The sequence below is a fragment of the Chiloscyllium punctatum genome, chromosome 17 (genome assembly GCF_047496795.1).
Source record: "Chiloscyllium punctatum isolate Juve2018m chromosome 17, sChiPun1.3, whole genome shotgun sequence".
NCBI lineage: Eukaryota > Metazoa > Chordata > Chondrichthyes > Orectolobiformes > Hemiscylliidae > Chiloscyllium > Chiloscyllium punctatum.
Window position 1 is genome coordinate 7,539,216 of NC_092755.1, and position 15,375 is coordinate 7,554,590.

The 15,375-nt window shown below is 46.2% G+C and overlaps 1 long non-coding RNA gene across 2 annotated transcripts in view; it reads left to right on the forward strand.

The window, feature by feature from the left end:
- Window positions 1-1,877: 1,877 nt before the first annotated feature.
- Window positions 1,878-15,375, forward strand: part of LOC140487728 (uncharacterized) — a 40,764-nt gene continuing 27,266 nt past the window's right edge. The window contains exons 1-3 of one of the 2 annotated variants that reach the window (XR_011962907.1): window positions 1,878-2,026; window positions 4,972-5,080; window positions 8,954-9,060. This is a non-coding gene — a long non-coding RNA (uncharacterized lncRNA). Of the gene's footprint in view, window positions 2,027-4,971; window positions 5,081-7,713; window positions 7,847-8,953; window positions 9,061-15,375 lie in introns of those variants that run through there. The other variant, XR_011962906.1, reaches the window with a different exon arrangement.

The window sequence follows — 15,375 nt, forward strand, 5'->3', positions numbered from 1 at the left end:
CCCTCTCCACTACTCCACTGTTACTCAGTTATCAAACTGCTTACCACATTCCCACTACTCGATTAGGTGCAGTTTCCTCCAATGAAACATTGTAATGGTTAAACCCATTGCCGGACAATTTCCTTCCCCTTACTGCTGAGCCTCTCCCTCTCACTGGGAACTATGCAGCAGAACTACACTCTTCACAGTATTGCAGTTATATCTGACCCCAAGCTAACCTTCTGATCAGACATCCACAATCCCAAACACCAGGAATTCCAATCTCCTAAACGTTGCTTGTCTCCTCCTCACCCCAGCTCCATTGCTACTGAAATCCCTTACCCGTGTCTGTGTTGCCTTAAACGTGACGAATCCGAAACAGATCCCTTGATTCTGTGACTGACTCAGAATCTGGTTTCAAACTCCCCTCTCAGTATTTGCCCTCAGACACATCATTATTTATTCTGTCAAACCCCTTAAGAATCTGGTGGTGCGGTCTGATTGTAGGTGGTGGAAATGGCAGAGGATGATGTGTTGTATTTAGGTGAAGGTAAGGACTGGGGGAGGGGGGGCTTCTATCCTTGTTGCAGTTGGAGGTGTGGGTTTCAAAGGCAGAGGTGCAGGAAGTGGAGGAGATATAGTGCATGGTATTGACCACTTGGGAGGGGAAATTGCAGTCCTTGAAATACGCGGCCATTTGGTATGTTCTGGCCTCACTGGAACACTGCAGTAAGCATGAGATGTTGGCCAGGGAACAGACTCGTATGTTAAAGTGGTAGGCAGCTGGAAGCTCGGGGTCTGTTTTTGCAGCAGAACGTAGATCATCAGTCGCCATTTCCGCCACGTCCACTGAGATGCTGCCAGATACAGATTCCTTTCCCCTCCATTAACAGCTATGCACCCTCCCAGCCAGATCGTAATCCACTCCTTTGTCTTTCCAAATGTTCTGGTCTCTCTTTTGGTTCTGTCCCTGCCTATTATTTACTCTTTAACCCCTATCTCCTGCAGTACAAAGATGTGCAGGTTAGTTGAATTGGCCAAGCTAAATTTCCCATAATGCTCAGGAATATGTAGGTTAGGTTCATTAGTCAGGAGAACTATACAGTAATATGGCAGGGGAATGAGTCTGGGTGGGATACCCTTCGGAGAGACGCTGTGGAGCCTTTGGGCCGAATGGTCTGTTTCCACACTGTCAGGATTCTAATTTTCCCAGCTCCCATCGGTTCTGAGGAAGGGCCACTGGACAGATTTCTATTCCCAGATGCTGCCAGACCTGCTGAGCTTTTCCAGCACCTTCTGCTTGTTGTTCCTGATTGACACCATCCATACACCGTCCAGGTTTGATTCAGACAGGGGGAGGATCCCACCACTGACCTCACAATGGGGTCCAGTGATTGATGGCAGCTTCAGACCAATAGGAAAAGGTGGTGGGACTGGTGGACCAAGTGGAACCAGCTGGTCATCCAAACAATGGGAGTGAATGAGGGGCGTGGCCAGTGGGATGACACGTCACCAGTAATTCAGCCGATGCAGTGCCACGTGACTCGGTCGTCGGTGAATGTGGGAGACGCAAACAGGGAAGGGGAGAGTGGCCTCAGAGACAGGGAGATAATGAGTCACTTTAGACTGGGAAGTTTTAATTACACTCTGTGTGGTTCGTAAATCTGAATTAGAAACTCTTAATCCAGCGTTTGCAGCAGATGGGAAAATGTCTGCGGCCCTCAGGCGGTGAAAGGTCCTGGGATATGGCCGCCATCTTTATTGGGGGTAAGGTACAGTGAGGCGCATGTGCATGTCCCCTTCCTAGGATTTGGGGGGGGGGGGGGACATGCAACTTGAAGAGAGGCATTTACACATCAAACACATACCAAGAAAAAAGTATGTCTTTATATTCTTCCTGCACTGACTGAGAGTTTTGTTTTGTGAATTCATTTCATAGGATATTAAATCAGAATAATTGAGCCTGGGATCTCAAAAGCAAGTTTTTACAGTCAATGGAGTCATCAGGATCTGAATATCATTGGCATTTAACTGTGGAAGGAGAAAGGTTTGTCTGTTCTGTTTGTGAGAAAATATCTCCAATATTTTTGTTGAGCAGAAAGATGTACAAGTTCATGGTTGGATCATCCTTTGGGTGTGTGCTCTGTTCTGGGCCCTGCAGCTGAGGAAGGAGGTATTGGCCTGAGAGGGAGCACAGATTTATCCAAATTCTCTTTGTAAGAACTCTCAGATTCAGACCAAATCACCCACTTCATGATGTTAACCTGTAAACTTCATATTTTCAATTACCTGCAAACTTCCCATTAAAAGTCCTTTTGGACTCAAATTCCATTACCTTTTCAGGTGGAATGTTCCAGCTTCTGACAACTGTCTGTTCATTCAGAAACTGCTGAGGTCCATGTTGACTCTGGGGTTACAAAGGGCTGAATTGAAAGATGAGGTGCTGTCCCTGAGCTCCCATTGAGATTCATTGGAACAGTCCAGGAGGGTGAGGGCAGTGTAGGTATGAGCAGACAATGAAAATGACAGGGCTGCACTGTGAGGGCTGCTTGGCTCAATGAGTGTGTTTGGAGTTGGGTGTAAACAGAGTGAGGTGAGACAGGGAGAAGGTGAAGCTGAAACTCCGTTTTAGTTCAGGCCATTCAGAAATTCACAGTCCCAATGGGAACAGCCAGTTTTTAAGTGATACCTGCGGAGTATTTGTTAACAGTTTTTAAAGTACTTTACCTGAGGGCAGTTGAGAGTTAACCACATTGCTGTGGGTCTGGAGTCACATGTAGGCCAGACTAGGTGAGGATGACCGTTTCCTTCTCTACAGGACATTAGTGAACCAGATGGGTTTTCTAACAATTGACGATAGTTTCATGGTCATCATTCTCCTTTCCATTCTAGATTGTATTGAATTCCGATGCTGCCATCAGCCATGTTGGGATTCTATCCCTAATCCTCGGAACATTGCACATGTCACTCATCTGGCAGGAATACCATTAAGCCATTGCCTCCCTTTTTAGCAATGTTTAAAAGAAAGTTCCATCATTCTACGTGTACAATGTGAGATAAAATACTGCAACGTCCATGTGTCAGCCTCTCCAAAAGGTCAATCAACAGAAATTTGTTTGGGGGCAAAATATTTGACTTTTTTTGGGGAGGGCTTATTAAACAAAAATGAATCCAAATAAAAATCTTATGCCACGGTCATGTAATTTCTGAAGCCGGAGGGGGATTACAGAGACAGGGAGAGTTGTGGGGCCAGAGGGGGATTGTTGTCCAAACATCACTGTGGTGTACATGGACTGCAGCATTTCAGGGAGGTGGTTAACCACCACTTTCTCCAAGACAAGTAAAGGTGGCCAATAAATACTGGTCTGGGCAGCAAAGGCAACCCCCAGTAAATAAAAACAAGCAGTGACCTCTCTGAGCTGACTTGCTGTGAAGTTAAAAACCTCTCTGGAAATGGAGTGGGCAGAGAAGAGAAACAGTGACGTTTCACAGCTGTCCTCAGAGAGACCTCACTCTTGGAAGTACTCCGAGCCGGTGATCAGCTCAGTGAGTTTCAGTCTCTTCAAATATCAATCTTAGTCGGTTTTATTTTATTAAATCTACAATAGTGAGTAAGATGAGGATTTCTTTTTAATGTCTTACAGTCTCTTGATTAAATGTTTAAGATATGAAACGTAAGCATTAAGTTATTCTCGGGCAGTATTTTTCCAGCAGTAAGACTGTGCCTTTGTCTTGGTCTGTAGATTGTTAAGGCGGAGAGATGGCCTGTTGTAGAGTGGTGTGCTGTTCCTGTCGGATGTGGGAGATTAGGGAGAGTTTCAATGAACCTCTGATTATGTCTGCAGCAAGTGTGATTGCAAATCCTATTGGAACACATGGATTGGTGGAGGAGTGATTAAAGGCAGTGAGGAATTGACAGGAGCCGGGGGGTGTGATAGGTGGCAGTCTCAGGAATGCAGGATACTGCAGATACAGTCAGGTAGATGGGTTACCTCCAGGAAAGCTAGGAGGGGTAGGTCGGTACTGCAGGAGTCTCCTGTGGCTATCCCCATCTCAGACAAGTATACTGTTTTGGAAAATGTAGGTGGTAATAGACTTTCAGGGGAAAGTAGCACTGACAGCCAAGTTACTGGTACTGAGACTGGCTTCTAACATAATGTGAGGTATATCCAGTTCCACACGATCGATGGTGATAGGGGACTCTCTAGTCAGGGACACAGTCTGCTATTTCTGCAGCTGACAGTGAGACATCAGAATGGGGTGGTGCTGCCCTGGTGCCAGTGTCAAGGATGTCTCACAGAGGGAGCAGAATATTCTCAAAAGGGAAAATAACCAGTGGGAGGACATTGTACATTGGTACCAATGGCATAGGAAGGGGAAAGGCATGGGGTGCTGACGAGCAGGGAGGTTTGCTAGTGCCACTCGGGAGGCATTAAACCAGTGAGGGAGTCGGGGTAATCCTAAAGAGATAGTGAGAAAAGAGGTGAGTCTGAGGCTGGTACTGTTCACCAGTCAGACTGTCAAGACAGGCAAGAGCAAGTCACAGAATGAGGTGCGACGGACCAGTTGCACTGCATTTATTTCAGTGCAAGAGACCTGACAGGTCAGGCAGGTGGGCTCAGGGTATGGTTTTGAACATGGCACTGGGATATTACAGCAATTACAGGGGCATCATTCGGATGGAGAGGACTGGCAGCTTAATGTTCCAAGGTATAGATGCTATAGCAAGGATAGAAAGGGGCCAACAGAGCAGGGAGAGAGGTGTTTTTGATTAGGGATAACATTATGGCTGGGCTTCGGGAAGATATTCCTGTGAGGGGTTTTAACTTTACCAATGCTAACTTTACCAATGGCCTCTGAATGCTGTAGTGTTAAGGGCTTGGATGGAAAGGTATTTGTTCAGTGTGTACGAGAACATTTCAAATTCAGTTTGCAGGATGTACCTACTAGAGAAGAAACAAAACCTGACCTGTGTTCTTTATTCATTTACAGGATGAGGCTGTCACTGGCTCAGCCAGCACTTATTTCTGTGTTTACCCAGAGAGCAGTTAAGAGTCAACCACGTTGCTATAGGTCTGGAGTCACATGCAGACCAGACCAGGTAAGGATGGCATTTTCCTTCCCTAAAGGTCGTGAGTGAACCACATTGGTTTTTCCAACAATTGACAATGGATTCCTTATTGTTACTAGATTATTTTTTCCAGATATTATTGAATTCAGGTTCCAAAATCTGCCATGATGGGATTCAAACCCGGGTCCCCAGAACGTTATCTGGGTCTCTGGATTAACTATCTAGTGATAATTTCACTCTGTCATCGCTGCCTCTTAGAAAATGAGGCAGGGTGAGTGACTGAGGTATCAGTGGGGCAGCGCATCAGCACCAAAGATCCCACAGTATTGTGGCTCAGTGGTTAGCGCTGCTTCCTCAGCACCAGGGACCTGGGATTGATTCCAGCCTCAGGCGACTGTCTGTGTTCAAGTTGGCACATTCTCCCCAGTGTCTGTAAGGGTTTCCTTCGGGTGTTTCAGTTTGCTCCCACAGTCCAAAGATGTGTAGATTAGTTGGATGAACCATGTTAAATTTCCCATAGTGTCTAGATGCAGTATATGAGGTTTTGGGATGTGCAGGCAAATCTCTGCCTGATGTGAAAAGATCCTTTTGGGGTCTTGGACAGAGGTCAGAGGGAGGTGTGGCCGCATGTTTTACATCTCCCATGGCGGTAAGGGAGGGTCAAGGGTGTGGAGCGTGGGTTGGTGGGAGGGTGTGGACCGAACAAGGGAGGTGCAGAGGGAATGGTCTCTGCGGGACGCAGATAGGGGTTGGAGAGGGAAATATGTCTCTAGTGGTGGAGTCTGACTTTAGGTAGCAGAAATAACAGAGGTTAATGCGCTGTATCTGGAGATTAGTGGGGTGGAAGGTGAAGACCGCAGGGTTATATTCTTGATTGTGGCTGGAGGGGTGGGGTAAAGGCGGAGGTGCGGGAAGTGGAGGGTATGTGTTGGAGGGCATTGTTGATCAAGTCAGAGGAAAATTACGGTCCTTGAAGTAGGCCTTTCTGGGATGTCCTGGAATATATAAGAGGTTAAACAAATATATCACAGACAAAAGATTAACTGGACCAGAGAATAGGACCCCTTAAAGGTCAACAAGGCTGTCTATGGAACCACAGCGGGGGAGAAAGGTATGCAAATATTTCACTTCATTTTTACTGGAGAAGTATATGGAAGCTCGAGAGATTGGAGAAATAAACAGTGATAACTTGAAAAGTGTCCATGTTACAGAGGAGGTGGTACTGGATGTCTTAAATCGCATCAAGGTGGATAAAGCCCTGGAACCTGATCAGGTGTATGCTGGAACTTTCTGGAAATCTAGGGAAATGATTGTTGGGCCTCTCTTGTGGTATTTGTATCATTGATAGTGACAGGTGAGGTGCCATTATTTTCAAATGTGGTAAGGAGGGGCCATAGAACTAGAGAACAGTGAGCCTGAAGTCAGTGGCAGGCAAGTTGTTGGAAAGGATTCTGAGGGACAGGATATCCATCTATTTGGAAAGGTAAGGAATGATCAGGGAGAGTCAATGTGGCTTTGTACGTGCACAATTGTGTCTCACTAACTTGTGTGAGTGTTTTGAAGTGACAAAGAAAATTGATTAAGCCAGGCGGTAAATGTTGTTTATATGGACATTCAACAAGGTTCCACAAAGCAGACTGGTTAGCAGGGTTAGATAACATGGAATGCAGGGAGAGCAAGCCATTACAAAACTACATTGAAGGTAGGAGACAGAGGGTGATGGAGGGTTACTTTGCAGACTGGAGGCCTGTGAGCAGCAATGTGCTGCAAGGATGGGTATTGGGCCCTTAAATAAATGACTTGGATGTGAATATGTGAGGTACGGTCAGTAGGTTTACAGAAGACACCAAAATTGGAGGCTGATAAAATCACAACATCTAAAAGGCTTCCAATTGGGTACATGAATAGGAAGGGTTTTGATGGATACAGGCCAATAGCTGGTAAATGGGAATCCATTAGTTTAGGATTCCTTGTTGGCATGGACGAATTGGACCGAAGGTCTGTTTCTTTGATCATAATAAATTAAGATGCATTCCTCTATTTTGCGGAGAGCTAGCTGCAGCACAGATAATTATCCTTGGAGATGAGAAGGTGAAGCAGTGATTTAGATCTGGTGCAGATTTGGTTCCAAGGTCTTGAATTTGCAGAGAGAGAGAGGATTGTTCACACTGTCACAATTTTTAGTAACTATTTTCAAGTAATTGGCAAATAATACAAGGTGAAAATGTGAACACTGTTTTATTCAGTAAGTTCTGAGCATCTGTAACAGTCTGAACGACACAGATTCAGCAGGTATTCTGAAACAGACTTAGAATTTTACTTTCTAAGGAAAGATTTTGGGGGGCTGTGGGCACATGGGAGGGGACTTGGGACAGATTTGCAGCATCTCCAGAGGGAGAGAGTACAGCCCCAATGGGCTGAATAGCCCCCAGGCCCTGTGCTATGTGATACTGCCCCATTCACTGTGAATGATGAAGCTCATCCCAGGGCAGAGAGAGGGATTAGCCCTCCACTCTCATCACAATGGGGCCCGGCTGATTGACGGCAGCTCCAGACCAATGGGAGGAGAGTCTGTGTGGTCCTGCAGCCAATGGGATTGAATGAGGGGTGTGGCCAGCAAGACAACACATGTCCATGAGCAGTGCAGGTGCAGTGTCACTGGGTGGGAGATACAGCAGAGACTGGGACAGAGGCTGTTGGACCTGAATTACAAACTCCCGGTAAATTAAAACCAAAAGAGCTGCGGAAGATGTAAATCAGAAACAACAACCAGGAGGTTCTCCAAAAGCTCAGCAGGTCTGGCAGTATCTGTGAAGAGAAATCAGAGTTAACGTTTCAGACCCAGTGTCCCTTCCACAGAACAGATATTACTGAGGGAAAAAAAGTCAGTTTATGTGCAGAAGTTAGTGTGGGGGAAAGATAAAAGAAGATAGGTGGGAATAGAGTGAGAAGAGCGGTTGGGTAAAGGAGTGGATAATGATCTGGCTGGGGGAGGGTCTTTAGCTGTTAATGGAGACTGTTAGTGGCTAACCATAGGTAGTGTGTAATGGCAGGCTGTGAGAATGAGGCCTGGTGTGTGGGGTAGGGGGCTATGACATGAGGTTGTTAACTTATGGTTAGCCACTAACTGTCTCCATTGTAAGCTGTTACCCACCAATATCACTCCACGATTGGAGCTGCCGAGGACACAAACCTTTGGAATATCTTCCCTAAACCCCTCTGTCCGCCTTAAAGATGTATCTAAAAGTCGTTCTCTTTAATCAACGTTTCCATCATTCGTGAAGCATTTTAGGAGATTTGTCAATGTGAAAGGCTCCATACAATGCAGGTAGTTGTTGTTATTGTCTGACATCAGGAGAAACAGTGATGAGCCCTCTCTCTCCCTCTGAGACCTGATGAACAGCAAAAGCAGGAAGCACTGAGCATGCTCCAGCCCACAATGGGCCTCGGAAGGGCTTTTGCCCGAAACGTCGATTTCGCTGCTCGTTGGATGCTGCCTGAACTGCTGTGCTCTTCCAGCACCACTGATCCACTCGGATTATTGATGTCAGCGCAGGACCAATAAGAGTTGGGGAACGGGGCGAGAGGTGCTAGTTGGTCCTTCAACCAATCGGAGTGAATGAGGGGCGGGACAATACTCAAACATGTGATAAACTTCACTGGCAGCACAGTTTTGTTGTGACCAAGGCATTGGAAATGTGTGAAGGTGAAGGGCAGGGGAAAGGAAAGACATATTGACCAGGAAGAGAAGGAAAATTTCATGCTATGGAATGAGAGGTTTTACAGAACTTAGTGCACATTGTAAAACACAAATTTGAAAATCCCAAATTCTGCACCATTTTCCCTCCATATAATGCATTTTGCACTCCCTGAAATATCAACTGTGTGTTTCTCCCTCCACAGATACCAGTGATCAGTGCCAAAGCCCCATTGCCTATAGAGAAGGTGATGTTTGACTTCCTTGTAAAGCTGCAGTTCGTGTGGTGAAGGTGTTCCCACAATGTGTTTGGGTAAGAGCTGTTATAGATTATTCACTCAGCGACAGTGAAGAGTTGACAATGTGTGTGCAAATCAACAACAGTTTGTTTTTTTTTAATCATGTTTATAATTCCACAGAAATACTATTGAGAACTTCTGACATAAGGCCAAAGATGGGGATATTAGGTCAGGTGATCAAAGGAATTGCCAAATAAGCAGGTTTTCAGGAATACCTTAAAGGAGGAAAGCAGGTCTGAGGGGGTTAGGGTGGGAATTCCAGACCGTGTTGCCTTGGCAACTGGAGAAACAGCCAGACCAGTGAAGCAATGAATAAACTCATCGTTGGGAGTCTGAAAGAAAATGAGTTGTCGGGGTTTCACAGGTTGTGTGGTGCAGGGAGACAGGGATGTTCACAGCCAGGAATTACATCAAGGGTGAGAATTTTAAATTGTTGCTTGTTAATAGGAGCCTTTTGATGAATCAACAAGTTTTGGTACAAGTGAGCACTTGGGCAGTAGGGTTTTAGATCCTCTTGAGATTGCATGGAAGTTGAATGTGGGAGGCTGGCCAGGAGTGTGTTTGGGTAATGAAGTCTGGAGATAACACAGGGATTGACGAGTGTTTCAGTAAATGAGCTGAGACTAGGGTGGAGTTGGGTGATGTCACTGATGTAGGAATAGTGCTTTTGGAGTTGGGCTGCTCCTCCTCCTCATCACTCCCCCTCCCCAATTCACAGATATTGTTCCTTGTTCTACCTGTCTGTCTTTTCTGGTTATGTCCTTCTCTCCCATTCTGCTACAAACTAATATTTGACCCCACTGTTGTTGGAAAAACCTACTCCATCCTGACTCTCCCTTTCCTTTCTGAATTCCTTGTATTTGGTGTCCCTTAAGGATCTCTCCTTGGTCCCTCCTGTTTCTCACCTACATACTGCCAGGAGGTGACATTGTCCAAAAGCACCGTGTTAGGTTTCACATGTACACTGACGATGCCCAGCTCTCCCTCCCCATCATCCCTCTCCAATACTCAGTTATCAAACTGCTCATCACACTCCCACTATGCAATTGGCTGCAATTTCCTGCAACGGAACGTTGCAATGGTTAAACCCATTGCCTTCAGTTGCTATTACAAATTACTTTCCCTGACTGCTGAGCCCCTCCCTCTCCCTGGGAACTGTCTGAGACAGAACCACACTCTTTACAATATTGCTGTCATATCTGACCCCAAGGTGAACTTCTGATCAGACATCTACACAATCACAAACACCAGGAATTACAATCTCATAAAATGTTGCTTGTCTCCACCTCACCCCAGCTCCATTGCTACTGAAACCCCTGACGAGTGTCGGTTGTTGCCTTAAACTTGACGAATCCAAAACAGAACCCGTGATTCCGTGACTGACCCAGAATCTGGTTCCAGACTCCCTCATGTTGGGAAGCATCCTCCCATTGTTTACCCTGTCAAACTCCTTAAGAATCCTACATTTTACAATGAGATCCCCTCTCATTCTTCCCAAATCCAGTGAGAAGAGTCCCAACTTCTTCAGCCTTTTCTTAAAAGATAATCCCTGCAAACCAGGGTTCATCCCAGTTAATCTTTTGTGAAATGCCTCTGATGGAATGATGTATTTCCTTAAATAAAGGGACCAAACCTTCTGTCATTACTCCAGATGTGGTCTCACTCGCACTTTATAAAGTTCCTCTCAGGTATATACTCCAAACAACTCCCTTTAAACTTGCACGGATATTGTTGGAAATGCTCAGTAGGTCATGCAGCATCTGTGAAGAAAAATCAGTTCAAGTTTTGGGTCTGGTCACCCTTCCTCAGATACATTAACTCTAATTTATTTTCACAGATGCTGCTAGACCTGCTGAGCTTTTCCAGAAACTTCTGTTTCTCTTCCTGGTTTACAGCATCTTCAGTTGGTTCAGTTTTCATATCCTTTAAACTTGTCATCTCTCTTCTAGAATTTGTCATTTCCACCTTGGAAAAAAGATTCACATTTGTTTGGTCTCCCCTACCCTGAGAAAAAAAGAAACCATGACTCGTCACCCTATCATTGCTCCTCATAATTTTATAAAGTTCGATAAAGCCACCTAAAGTGTCCAGTGCTGCAGGGAAATAGCCTCAGCCTATTCAGCCACTCCCTATGGTTCAAATGTTCCAATACTGGCAACACCCTGGAAAAACTTTTCTGAACTCTTCCAAGTTTCCCAACATCTTTCCTGGAACAGGGAGACTGGAATTGAAAGAAGTCTGGGGATTCCAAAAGTACAACCGAAACATGATCGCCCAACTCCTATACTCAATGCACTGCCCAATAACAGCGAGCATACCGCACACCACCTTCACCGACCTGTCTACCTTCAACCACACTTTCAAGGAACTATCAACCCACACTGCACGGTCTGGTTGTCTGTCAACACTTCCCAGGAACTTGTCATTAAGAGGTTGAGTCCTATTCTGGTAACATCTTTCTGAAATCAGGGAGACCACAATTGAATACAGTATTCTAAAACTGGCCTCACCAATGCCCTACTCAGCCACAACGTGACTCCTAATCCCTATACTCAGTGACAGAATCCCTACAGTGTGGAAGCAGGCCTTACGGTCCATGAGACCATACCAACCATCGGAACAGCATTCCACCCTAACTCTGTAACCTACCATTACCCAAAGCTCATCCAGCTAACCTGCATGTCTTTGGATTTGTGGGAGGAAATTAAGGCCACCTAGAGAAAGCCCACGCAGACACACAGGGAGAATGTGTAAACACCACACAGACAGTGGAATCGAACCAGAGTCCATTTATCGATCAGCACATTCCATTCAGTGTTAGTGTCCCAAATGCCATGTTCAGGACCTGATCTCCTTGAAACTCTACTTTCCAAGAACTATGCAGTTATTCTGAGCCCTTTAGAAGGAATTAAGGTGAGGAGGAGAAAACTGGAACAGAATTGAGTTTTAGATCTATAAAATAACTCTCCATCTTCCCTCTCTGTTCCCCCTGTCTCCCCCTGCTCTGTCTGCTCTCCCCCCGTCTCCCCCTGCTCTGTCTGCTCCCCCTGTCTCCCCCCACTCTGTCTGTACCCCCCCTCTGTTGGCCTGTTTCCCCCCCCCACCACCCCCCAGTTGGCCTGTCCCCCTCCCTGTGTCGGCCTGTTGTCCCCTCTCCCTGTGTCGGCCTGTTGTCCCCCCTCCCTGTGTCGGCCTGTTGTCCCCCCTCCCTGTGTCGGCCTGTTGTTCCCCCCTCCCTGTGTCGGCCTGTTGTCCCCCCTCCCTGTGTCGGCCTTTCCCCACCGGCCTGTCTCATCACCCCCTCCCCCCTCCCAATCGGCCTGTTCCCCCTCCCCGCCCCCCCTTTTAAAGTTTAAGAACATCCATCTGATCGGAAGGAGAGCAGAATTCTATGGAATATTGATTCGGCAACTTTTGCAATATCCTGTACAGCCGCAATATGACCTCCCAACCCCTATACTCAATGCTCTGACCAGTAAAGACGAGCAGACCAACTGTGGCCTTCACTATCCTATCTACTTGCTACTCTACTGTCAAGGAACTATGAACCTGCACTCCCCAGGAACTTACTATTAACTGTCTAAGTCCTGCTAAAGTTTGCTTTTCCAAAATGCAGCAGCTCGCATTTTTCTAAAGTGAACTCCTCAGCCCATTCACCCATCTGATCCAGATCCTCTTGTACTCTGAGGTAATCTTTTTCACTGTCTACTACACCTCCCATTTTGGGGTCATCTGCAAACTTACTTACAATACCTCTTATGTTCACATCCAAATCATGGATATAAATGACGAAAAGTAGTGGATCCAGCACCGATCCTTGTGAGACTCCACTGGTCACAGGCCTCCAGCCTGAAAAGCACCCTCTGCTTTCTACCTTCGAGCCAGTTCTGAACTCCATGCGATCTAACCTTGCTGACCAGTCTCCCATGAGGAACCTTGTCAAACACGTTACTGATGTCCATGTAGATCATGTCCATGCTCTGACCTCAGCGATCCTCTTTGTTACTTCTTCAAAAAAACTGAATCAAATTCATGAGATATGATTTCCCAAGCACAAAGCTGTTATTAGTATCCAGGATTTAACTCTGTACATTGGGGTCTGCGTTGCCCAGTTATAGGTGTTAATATTCTGGATGAAGTTCAAGTACACCAGCATCTTGTCAGTGACTCTGTATTGAGTCTTGTTAATGTCACCAACACAGGTGAGTTCCTTTTGAAAGGCAGTCCCTGTATCCCTTGCCCACCAGGAAATAGTGTAAGTGTCCTTACCTCTGGACGAGGAGGATCAGGCTCAGAGTTGAGTAACAGCATCTTTGAAGAGGCTGATTAGTAAACCTGCCCAAGCCACCAGGCCATACTGTCTCCCAGCTGTCCCTGCCTGAGCCTCCAAACAGAACCTTCCTGTAGTTTCTCTCCTGTCAAACTCTCCCATTACTCAGTTTGTCCAGGACCCCCCTCCTGCTGCTGCACTGATCCTGTCCCTCACTGACCTGTCCATCCCCCAGTGTTCTCCACATTCATTCACTATTCACAATCCCATTGTCCCTGTCCTCCAGCCCTGCCCCCTCCCGTCGATAGAGACGGCTCCGTGGTTCGCATTGCTGCCTCACAGCACCAGGTACCCGGGTTCGATTCCAGCCACGGGCAACTGTCTGTGTGGAGTTTGCACATTCTCCCCGTGTCTGAGCGGGTTTCCTCCGGGTGCTCTGGTTTCCTCCCACAGTCCAAAGATGTGCAGGGCAGGTGAATTGGCCATTCTAAATTGCCAATGTATTAGTTACATTAGTTAGGGGGAATGGGTCTGTGTAAGTTACTGTTTGGAGGGTCAGTACGGACTTGTTTGGCCGAAGGGCCTGTTTCCATACTGTAGGGATCCTGATATATTGGGCAGCAACTGCTGTCAATCACCCGGACTCCTGTATGATCGGGAGCACGTGCTGTAGGAGGGGGGACCAGTGCACGGGCGCAGTGCTGGCCAATTGTGGGACTATGTGCAGTATAGGTCAGTGCCTGGGAAGGAGGCTGTGGGTGTGAGGGATTAATCTATCATTAGCAGCTTCATCCCTCTGGGAGCAGGACCCAGGGGAATGGCCCTTCTCTTGCTACCCTGACATGTGATCAGACTATCAGTGGGGCAGCGTTTTTCAGAAAGTTATCAGAACTCTCCTGTGAATATTCAGGGTTGTTATGGAAAGGGACAAGGATGGGCCTGCAATTAGAATTCTAATTTGGCTCATTTTAGTCAGATGGGTCTTGGCCAGAGTGTGCAGGAAGCAGTGTATGCAGGATGGTTCTCATCAGGAGCTAGGAAACTGAATTCGAAGAGAGTGTGTGAGAACTGGGTGTGGAGGAAAGGTGTGGGGAGATTGGTTTGGATTTCAGTTCACAGAAGAGAGAAATTGTGAGACTGAGGTTTAACGATTTGGTGGAACAAGGAAACTACAGTTTAATACTGCAATTGTCTTATGAATTTCCATCCTGTATTAACAGTGGTAACTTATGTGCTCTGTTGTATGGTACTGAAAGGGTGGATTTGCGGATGAGAAATTCAAATTGAATTTCATGTTCAGATCTGATGGTTACTTGATCCGTGCCGATCTGAATATCATTGGCCTTTTCATCTGGAAGGAAAGGTGTGTATTCTGTCCGTGGGCAAATATTTCAAATCTCAATGTGACTGCAAAAGTACTGAGACACAGCCAAGTCCGTGTCAGCGTGGTGAGTGTGGAGAGAGATTTCATTTGTTTTTGAAAGTCTGAAAAATCATGGCACATTTCCCAGGAACAATTAAGCCACAACTTTGCTTTGTAGAAGGACAAGTCTTTAATTAACCAGGCAACCAGAAAGACACAAGGATACCTGCACCATGGGGAACACTATGAAAACGGGATTGTTGTAAAGGGGTTCATTCTCGATCATGGATTGTAATCCATTGGCATTGTCCCGTCGGTTCCAGCCCCGCGGAGAAACACTGGGAATATGAGGAATGTAATGTAGGTTTCAGTTATTAAACCGTAAAAAGTGCAGAACAATTTACAAGGATGTTGCCAGGGCTCAGGGGTCTGAGTTATAGGGAGAGGTTGGACAAGTGAGGATTTTATGTTTAGAGCAGAGGAAACTGAGGGGGTTCTTTTCTAGAAGTGTATAAGACCATGAGAGGCATGGATAAGGTGAATGCACTCAGTCTTTTTCCCAGGAACTCGAGGATTGGACGGCTTGATTGGATCAGTTTAAGGTTAGAGGAGAAAGAATAAAAGGGAAGCTGAGGGGCAACTGTTTTACACAGAGGGTGGTATGTATATAGAAGGAGCTGCCAGTGGAAGTGGTTC